Raw genomic sequence first — 8,204 nt, 5'->3', positions numbered from 1 at the left:
ATATTCAGTGGCAATTGAGAGTATAATTATTGGGTTCAACCGAATCTAACAATTTTGATTTATGTATATAAAAAATTAAAAATTCAAATTTAAACAAATATTAATTCTAAATTGATCTATATTATATTAAAAATATAAAAATCATATTGAAATATTGTTCGCATTTTTTATCCTTCGTAAGTATGTTTTAAGTTGAATAAAACTGTAATTATATACTAATAATATATATCTTTTTGGAAAAAAATAAAAATCCCGTTAATATCGTAAGCATGTACAAATCATATAGGAGTCTTCTTCACATTCGGTGGTCTTTTACAAATGGTGTCCTACTCAAATTCTTTTTGGTTTATGAATCCGACTTTTTTGTATATTTGAAAACGCTTCTATAAAAGGAGTTACAATTACAAAATCTTCATGAATTTTATCGTAGTTCAAAGTTGCAGCTGCTACTAGATTCATTCAACCTCCAGCTTTGTGTGTTTTTAGGTTTTCTTTTTAAGCCAATTTGTTTTTCTTTTCGTAACATCGTGTATATAGAAGAAGCAGAACAAAGAATTTGAGTTAGTATTGGTACGTGTATTATATTATTCACCTGGATTTTTGCAATAAAGAATTTGAGTTAGTATTGGTACGTGTATTATATTATTCACCTGGATTTTTGCAATAATATTATGAGAGAAATAAGAATATAGTCATTGATACTTGGTACTTTTTATTTGGTTAATTTATACAAATCTTTTAGCGATATAAGTTGATGCTCTTCAAAAACTATAGATGATTGGTTGGTGGATTAAATTATCTGTGATTGTGTTTGTTTCTTTTGCAAATTACATTGATTGGTTGTTTTATATCCCTTTGTCTTTCATTAGTTAAGAAGATTCTATTCTACTTTTTATTATTTCTAAATGTCCATAATCACCTGGGACCCTACCGTAAATAGTAGAATTATTTAGAATTTTTTTTGTTTTACATAGCAGAAACCCAATTCCACTGGAAGTCCTCTTGATAAATTCGTCTAAGTAAAATATTTGAATTGGAAAAGGAAAAAAATTCTAATCCATATAAGTGAAAGAAACAAAGGAGAAACCTATTTTATTTAACATATTGAGTATCTTTGTTTTGTCTTTTCTTTCCGATAATAGTTTGGGTATAATTTATAAATATATGGTAGTTGAATTTGTATCCTCTTTATCTCAAAATCTTTTATACCAACTTCATAAAATCACACTTTTGTTTTATAGCTCAACATTGAGCTATATTTGTTGCAACATGTTTTCTGAGGAATATCAATATCAATAAAAACAAATCTGGTCATGACAAAGCAGCCAAAGCAATGTAAAGAAAATGACACTAAGAGCATCATCTATGAAAATATATTAGGTATGATGCATATTATCTCATAACATAAAATAGCTAATTATAGATACAATATTCTATACTTCACTAAGTTATTCATTATTGCAAGTTTAGAAGTTACTTGATTACTTTGAATTCAATAACTGACTCAATGTTAACATTATTTTGTCATATAAATAAATATTGCATTTATTATAACGCCTATTGCTATTTTATATAATTTATTTTTTTTGTATATAATTTTTAATTTGTTGACGTATGTACGCTATAACTAATAATTTTAAAAGTGTAACAGGTGATTGGGAGGACATAAAAGACTTTTACCATGATTGCTAGTGTTTGTTTCTCTGTCCTTCATAAGAATGGGCCCGTTGGATATTTTGATGCGGAGATTTGGATATTGGGGTCAAAGTTATGACAATTTGATGGGTCTCCTCCATCTACTGCTAGGAGTGTTCATAAAAATCCGAAAAATCGAATCAAACCGACTAAAAAATTAATACTTTTTTCGGTTTGGCTTAGTTTTGGTTTTCAATTTTAAAAACCGACAAAATTTAGTTTGGTTTTGATTTTAATCAATAAATAACCGAAAAAAAACTAACCAAACCGAATATATAAGTAGCTATTTAAAATTTATTATTATACCTATATATATGTGTATTTTTATACAAAGTTTCTAAAATTTTATGTTACATGTTAATAGTTTGCACTTTTAATCTAGTCCTTTGCTATTATAATAATCTAGTTCTTTGCCTTTACATTCTAGTTTGATTAGTAGTTTTCTTTTGCTAAATACAAGAATTTATTTCATGTTAAAAATAATTTATTTTTAATTGAGTCATAAAATTATTCATCACTACTTGGTTCAACTATCATCAATATATCTTGGTAAAATGATAGATCTCTCAAAGAGCAATTGGTTTGATAGTGTTATGTTGAAATATAGTCGTCGGAATATGTGTTTGGTAGTGTATATCTCATATGTAAGAAAAAATCGATAAATAACCGAAAAACCGACAAAACCGACATACATCGAATCGATAAAAACCGACTTAATTGGTTTGGTTGGTTTCTTTTTAGGGAAAAAACGATCCAAACCAAACCATGAACGACCTACTACTAGTGAAATCATCAATTCAACGGTATCGTCTCCGAAACACAAAATAATATCTCTCTCTCTCTCTCTCTCTCTCTCTCTATATATATATATATATATATATATATATATATATATATATATATATATATACGAAGGTCCTTAGCGAAATATTGTCGTCTTTTTTACCTTCTAAAAATAGAGTTCGCACTAGATAAATGTAATGACACGGTCGGTCATTTTGAGTGTATTAACCCTGATCCCCTATTTACTGTTTTTCACGTATCTGTTTCTGCTTATGTGACTTGCCGAGAGGTTTTGTTTTTGGTTTCGGAGTGTTTTGGGACACTTAGTCCATAAAAACGGAAGCTTATTTTAGATTTTAACCGTAGTCGGAATTGTGTGAAGACGACTCATGAATGGAGTTTTGTCAGTTCCGGTAGCTCCTTTGGGTGATTTTGGACTTAGGAGCATGTCCAAATTGTAAATCTAAGGTATGTAGCTAATTTAGGCTTGAGATGGCGAAAGTCGAAATTTTTGGAAAGTTTGACCGGAGTGTTGACTTTTTGATATTAGGGTCGGATTCCGATTCCGGAAGTTGGAGTAGGTCCGTAATGTTGAATATGACTTGTGTGAAAAATTTGAGGTCAATCAGACGTGGTTTGGTATGATTCAGCATCGTTTGTAGAATTTGAAAATTTCGAAGTTCATTAAGTTTGGATTGGAGGGTGATTCGTGTTTTTGTTGTTGTTTGACGTGTTTTGAGGGCTCGACTATGGTGTTTTAGAACTTGTTGGTATATTTTGTTGAGGTCTCAGGGGCCTCGAGAGTGTTTCGGATGCTTAACGGTTTGAATTTGGACTTAGGCAATGGCTGAAGGTTTCTGATATCTGATTGTTTCGCACCTGCGGTGGGGAGATCGCAGGTGCGTACTCGCATGTGCGAATGAAGGAGCGCATAAGCGGGAATGGATGAGATGTCCAGGGGTCGCAGGTGCGAGGGGATTTTCGCATCTGCGAGCCCGCATATGCGCTTGAAGCTCCGCAAATGCGGAGAGTGAGCTGGAGGGAAAGACCGCAGAAGCGGACCCTTATCCGCAGGTGCACACACGCAGGTGCGACCTCTTGCTCGTAGATCTGGACCCAGTTCCTTAAGTTATTTCCGCACTTGCGAGGGAAATTCCGCAGGCGCGACAATATGTCCGAAGATGCGGAAGAACTAGGCAGAAAATGGAATTTTGAGGGTTTGATTCCCATTTCGATTTTGGGACTTTAAGAGCTTAGTGTGGGGCGATTTTTCGAGGTTTATTCGAGAAGATTGTTAGGGTAAGTGATTCTAACTCGGATTGGACTATATTTCATGAATCTATTACTATTTTCATCATCTAATTAGGGATTTGAGCTGTCAATTTAGAGGGAAATAGTAGAAACTTCGTAGGCTAGAATTTCGAGTTTTGGAAAGTGATTTGAGGTTGGATTCGAGTAATTCCTGTATGGTTGGACTCGTGAGTGGATGAGTGTTCGTATTTTGTGACTTTTATCGGATTTCAAGACGTGGTCCTGGGGGCCGAGTTGAGTCTATTTCAGATTTTGGCTTATAATTTCATGGTTTTTCTTGTGGAATTGATTCTTTTAGCCTATATTAATTATATCGTATTGCTTGTGTCTAGATTCAGGGCGTTTGGAGATTGATTCGAGGGCAAAGGCATTGCGGAGTAGGATTTTGCACGGTTTGAGGTAAGTAACAGTTTTAAATCTGGTCCTGACGGTATGAAACCCCTAATTATTGGATTATGTGGGTATTTTGGAGGTGACGCACATACTAGGTGATAGGCGTGTGAGCGTACACCATGTGAATTGGGACTTGGTCCATTCCATGAAACTGTAAAGTTGAATAATTTGTTGCTAGCTATATGCTCTCCTTGTGTTATAGAAATTTGACTGCAAATCATGTTAGAAATCATGCTTAGGCTATGTGATGATACTGTTGGGACCCGCAGAGGTCGCGTACTTATTGAATTACTTGCTAATTGTTGTCTTGTACTTAGTCATGATTTTACTTGCGTATCATATCTGAGTCTCTTCTTGATTTTTGTTGATACACTATGTTATCTTTGTTTGGACCGATCTTTGTGATTTCTGAGAGATTAGAGAGGTTGATGACTGAGTGAGGCTGAGGGCCTGTCTGTGAGGTATTGATGTTATGTCACGTGAGTTGTCCGTGCAACACGTGAGTTGTCCGTGCGGTTCCACATATTGATACTGTAGCATGTGAGTTGTCAGTGCGGATATAGCGCTTGGGCTGAAAGGAGCCCCTCCGGAGTATGCACACCCCCAGTGAGCGCAGGTACCTATTGAGTGTGAGTACTGAGGGCTAAAAGCCGAGTGATTTGAGCTGTTGTGACGAGTTGAGTGTCTGTTTCCCTGAGAGATTGTACTTGCCTTTTCATTTGTTGATGCACTTAGTTGCTACCTATCATTGTTGTGAAATTTCTGAAAGATTTTATATCTGAATTACCTGAACATTAATTGTATAAAACTGATTGGACTTAAACCGCCGATGCGAAAGCATGTTTATTCTTTGCTGGAATTATTAAAAATGAACTGTAATTGTTTAACTCGTCACTGCTTCTCAGTTCCGTATTTATTTTTGTTACTTGCTGAGTTGGTTGTACTCATGCTACACCATGCACTTCATATGCAAATTCAGGTATGTTTGATCACGGAGGTCGTTGAGTTCGTGTGCGATCGAGTACCGGAGACTACGAGGTAGCTGTCGGCGTCCGCAGACCTTGTCTCTCCTTCTATGTTTTCTTTCTTTCCTGTATTGATACTTAGACACTGTTTTTATTAGACTGGATATCTAGATGCTCATGACTCGGTGACACCCCGATGTTTGGGGCTATCTTTCCGCATTTTATTTTGAATTCAACTATGTTTTTTGTAAAAATTTCTAGTATGAAAAAGCTTTGAATTATCCTTTTTATTAAATATTGAAGTATTTTGAAAGGTCGGCTTGCCTAGTACCATCTATAGGAGCCATCACGACATGTTAGAGTTTTGGGTCGTGACAATAAAATAGTCATTTAATTATTTTTCTAATATTTATGAATAGCCATTTAATTATTTTCCTAATATTTTGTACTTCAAAATCAATTATATAATTTTTTTTACTTATTTGGATTGTGTAAAATAGTTATAACTCTTTCCCACGATGGTAACTACAAGAAACCTAAGCACAATTAAAACTAAACATGCTTATTAAAAATTAGTGTATAACTTATGTATATCGGCTAGAAAAAATAAATAATAAATTAGACCATCTATTTGTGTAAAGATCCCAATAGGTCCATGTTTTTAATCCCTAGCTATACTATAATAAAAATATATTTATCATTTTTCTTTAAGTTTCTTAAGAGTTACATTCTCTATTTATATTTACTACTTATATACAAAACCTTAATAAAGAGAACATCCCTTAAAATTATAATGTAAAAGATAATAGCTCCCCCCCCCCCCCCCACACACACACACATTGCCCTCTTCCCTTCTCACTATCGTGTATATCAATTATACAAAGCCCCTAAAATCATGTTTTCATCTAATTTTCAAAAGGATTCCAAAATAGTTCTTTCTCTTCCATACAAATCAACTCAAATCTCTCATCTTCACACAAATTCATCGACATTATCTCTAAAATTGCAGCAGCAAATGTTTTTCCATTTACAACCATTAGAAAGTTTTGAAACTTTGAATTCAATATTCGGATTTTACGAATTTGTGATTTGTTTGGATTTGGTGTTCTTATAAGTGATTGAGAGCATACCTTTGAGTTTATATCTTATTTTTAGGGAGATTGGTTAAGTTTAAAGTTAATTTTAGGTAAAATTTCAGATTGAAACTCGAAGAAGAAGAAGTTTTAGAATTGTATCACAATTGTGTCAATATTCGAATTTAATGAATATGTGATTTGATTGGATTGGTATTCTTCCAAACGATTGAGAATATACTTTAGAGTTTATATCTCAATTTTGAGGGAGGTTTTTATTCGGTAAGTTTTTAGGGAGATTGGTTAAGTTTGGAGTTGGTTTTAAGTAAAATTTCAGATTGGAACTGAAAGAGGAGAAAAAGAAGAAATTTTAGAATTGTATCACGATTGTATGATAATTTCTATCACAAATGTATCAGAATTTTTTCAAGACTATATTGGAATTATATCTGAATTGTATCTGATGCATCAATACATGAAAAAATACCTGATACAATACCGATACAAGTTTAATACAATATTTATATCAGAATTGTGTCAGTTTTTATTGGTTTGTACGTTTTTTATGTGATGTGTTCTTCCTCTTTGATTTTCAATCTAAAAATAAAAGTTATGATTATTGGTAGGTTTGTACTTTTTTTACGGAGATTGTTGCTTGTTTTAGGTAGAATTTCATATATAAACTTGAAGAGGAAGACATTCAGAATTGTATCATAATTATTTTCAAATTGTATTATAAATGTATCATAATAGTATATGAATTGTATATGATACATCGATACGTAAAACAACCTGATACAATACTAATACAAGTATAATACAATATTGTATCAGAATTATATAAGAAATTTATAAGAATTATTTCAGAATTATATTAAATTTGTCTCAAAATTATATCTGACTTGTATTTGATTACATGATACAATTGCTAAATTTTAGGTTCGTTCATTTGTGAATATGTTAAGTATATAGAGACTTAATGGATTTGTTATTCGAACTCTATTAGATTGAAGGCTATTGACTCTACTCGAAGAGACGAGGCAAAAAACAAAGGAGAAGGGCGAAAGTCTGGCAAATGTGGGTTGCCACTCAACCCTCGAAAGCAATCAAATATCACAAATCTGCGTAGAAGAAAAAGGAGAGAGGAGAGGAAAGAAAAGAAAAATGGATATAATTGAATGTTTAATAGTTAATTGAATACACTAATAATGAGGTGTGAGCCTTTTAAGAGGAATATATATAATTTATAAAAAAATAAAATAAAATACTTTTTAAAAGCTACAAAATCTAGAGAAAATGGGTAAATAAATTCCTATTATAGTTTATATAGGAAAAACTCCCTAGAAAGAAAAAAGGTTTCTCCATGTATAGATATTAAGTAGTCGTAATTAAGCTTGAGATTTGAGAGAATCTCAAATCTGAGGTGTACTTTCTCGATATTTTGTTAAGTTGATTAAATTTAAGGTGTCGGCTCTTTGAGATTTGCCAAAAAAAACATACTTGTTAGATATAAATAACGTTTATTAGATTTTATCTCCAACAAGTGGTCGTGCCGGAGTGGTTATCGGGCATGACTAGAAATCATGTGGGCTTTGCCCGCGCAGGTTCGAATCCTGCCGACCACGTTTCATTTTGTTTCAATTATTTTGGGATTTTAGTCTATGAGTCGGTCAATAGCCCTCTGACCCTCTCCTTACTAGTACTATCCAAAAACCTTAATTCTGTTGTATTCCTCCAGAAATCACGTATTGTCTATGTTACTAACATTGTTTAAAGCTAAAACTTGAGGGAAAAAAAATCATAACTACTCCATCTCAATTTATGTGATGGTGTTTTATTTTACACATTTATTTTAAGAATAAAAAGAAATACTTTTGAAATTTACAGATTGAAACAAATCATAAAATATTCGTGGCGACTATAAATCATTTTATTAAGGATAAAATAGAAAGTTTAAACTTAAATTGTTACGAAATATAAAAAT

General features: G+C 32.6%; 1 non-coding gene across 1 annotated transcript; it reads left to right on the top strand.

Moving 5' to 3' along the window:
- Positions 1-7,763: 7,763 nt before the first annotated feature.
- On the top strand, positions 7,764-7,845 carry TRNAS-AGA (transfer RNA serine (anticodon AGA)). Its single transcript has one exon. It is a non-coding gene; the product is annotated as a tRNA-Ser (tRNA).
- Positions 7,846-8,204: the final 359 nt, after the last annotated feature.

The sequence above is a fragment of the Nicotiana tabacum genome, chromosome 17 (assembly GCF_000715075.1).
Source record: "Nicotiana tabacum cultivar K326 chromosome 17, ASM71507v2, whole genome shotgun sequence".
Lineage (NCBI taxonomy): Eukaryota > Viridiplantae > Streptophyta > Magnoliopsida > Solanales > Solanaceae > Nicotiana > Nicotiana tabacum.
Note: the sequence above shows the minus strand (reverse complement) of the source record. Positions and strands in the feature narration are given on the sequence as shown.